Source organism: Haemaphysalis longicornis, unplaced genomic scaffold (assembly GCF_048455015.1).
Source record: "Haemaphysalis longicornis isolate Haplotype H1 unplaced genomic scaffold, Haemaphysalis longicornis Haplotype H1 scaffold_11, whole genome shotgun sequence".
NCBI lineage: Eukaryota > Metazoa > Arthropoda > Arachnida > Ixodida > Ixodidae > Haemaphysalis > Haemaphysalis longicornis.
Window position 1 is genome coordinate 74,237,626 of NW_027526214.1, and position 2,390 is coordinate 74,240,015.

Here is a 2,390-nt window from a genome sequence, read left to right on the forward strand (position 1 = left end):
TCGTTTATCGGTGAAAATCTGAGAGGACAAAGAGGAGGAGGGGGGAGCGCACCGGGTGCCTCATTGCAACAGGGGAATTCGCGCCCGAAGTGGCCGTGGAGTTCGCGACGCAACTTGTCAGACTTGCCGGGTGCCTTCGCCTGGCGTGAAGGAAATCATCAACGGGCATTGTAAATCGCTAAACCTCTCCGCGGTTATTGTATATGTACAGGTAAAACATTGAAAATGTATCATGTTTTTAGGAATGTAACCACAGTTTATATACTGTCCGGAAATGAGCGAAAGGTTGCGTAAGCACACGTAATACCTCTGGTCTTTTTTTATATTTTCTTGTTCAGTTTAGAACGTTTATAAACGATCCAACCTACTATCTTTTAAAATATGGCAACCATCTTTTATCCATAATTCTGTGCGATTGTTTGACAGTAAAAATGAAGATATTGCTTACGAATTTTTTCTGAAGATGAATAAAGCGCCCAAATATACTAAAATGCCAGCTGTCCTTAAGACCAATAACATACCTGTATTTTATTATTTGCAGAAGAGAGATTTCTTAATTGTAAGACGGCAATAAAAACCAAAAATGTTGTTACATTTGTGTTTTCTAACTTCTTTGCTAGTGTACATTTAAAAACAACTTCAAATGACGCAGGTACACTGTTGTCCAAAGCTTAGCAACACAAAAGCCACATAACTTTATCGTAGAGTCTAAGCAAACAACCCTAGTTTTGTACATATAGTGTTGCTAAAATTCCTTTTTCTGCTGTCATGGGTCAGGGCACCCCTGAGAAGGGATGCATCCAAAACCCCCGAATACGAAAAAAAAGGAATGACCATGTGAAGCGCGTGTCAGGAGCAAACCAATGAGAGAACGCAAGGGCCTAAACCCCGCAGCATCATTCTTATATATGGCAGCGCACTGGTTAGCCAATCGGAGAACACCGCGCAGGAGGCCAGTGGCGCGCTGACGATGTAACCACATGCAAAAGGCAAAGGGCCAATGAAAGTGCGCCATGGTAGGGACCGGAGGTGTTAAAAGACGGGCGAGCAAAGAGAAGAGGAAGGAAAAAAAACGAAGAGGCGGCAAACCTGGAAGCGGCAGGAGCACGTGAGTTTCCAGGATCCAGTCAGGGGGATGTGAGCAGGCCATCGACCTTGCCATCCGAGCGTGTCGGAGCGGGTGGCTTCGCATCGGCACTCTCACCCTGTGTGCACAACGAACTTGTGTCTTCATGAACCCAGCGGCATCCGTCGGACACCAGAGGCCAACGTTTACGCTCCGCCGACCTTCGCTTTGGCTGCCCCGAAAGCCTACGTTCGTGCCGAGCCTACCTGGGACATTCAGCGGCAGCGGCTACCAGGGAATGACACCGAGGAAACATGAGGACCCGCCGACCCCACTCCGTCCAAGGAGTGACCACCCACATCGAACGCCGGCACAGAAGCGAGACGAAGATGGCTATCACCGAGTAACGGCAACGCAACAGGTCAACACGTCAGCGCCGATGACTGCGTGGCAGGCCAGTCTATTAGGGACAGTTGTAGGACACAGCTGAGGAGTTTTGCTAGGAAAGACTTTAACTCTGACTTTATGTAATGAGAGGATTTTAAATCATTGGTTACAACTTTCTTGTAGAGACTATTGGGGGTTTGATTTGAGTTGGATTTTGAAATTGTTAGGTACAGGTGCGAAGGCTAATCGTTTGTGTGTAGTTTAGTTTTTGAGTGCCCTGATATAGGGTTTCCGAGTGTGCATTCAATGAGCATTGTGTTCATGCATCTATCTCTCTGAGCTGGTCAAGACCTTACCATTCGGTGACGTGACAATAGAAACAGTTGGCAAGCCTGCAAGGGTTTATTTACCCTGACCCATGATATTTCTCTCTTGCCCAGTCAGGTGTGTTATCAGCTGCAAGAATAGATTTAAGAAAGCTGGTGTCGTTGTGCATCTCATTAAACTTCAGCAAAGAAGAGACGATGACTCTGTTGGACAAATTCTCGCGTGACGAAAACGGGAGACTTAATAAGGAAAACCCGAGGCTTGATAAACAGCAGAAATTTAAGCGTGACGAAGACGCTACGCGGGATAAGTAAAGCGCGAAGATAGTTAAGGAGAAGGAGGTGGTGAAAATGAAGTTGCGCTTGGCAGACACAAGTGAACTGAGTTCTCCAATATAGCTGGGTACTAACTCGTATGGAGAGCTGACGCTATGCTCAGGGAGCTAATTCCCTAGGAAAGTGATTGTCCTGTCTGATGAAAAGCATGACGGTTTCGAAGCCTGTTTGCACGGCTTTAAAAGAGAGCCGTAGGGCAGGGGTGGAAAAGAAGCCAGTGGGCCACAGTCATCAGCATGTGCTTGTTTCGCAAAGCAGTGAGTGTATTGGGTAGG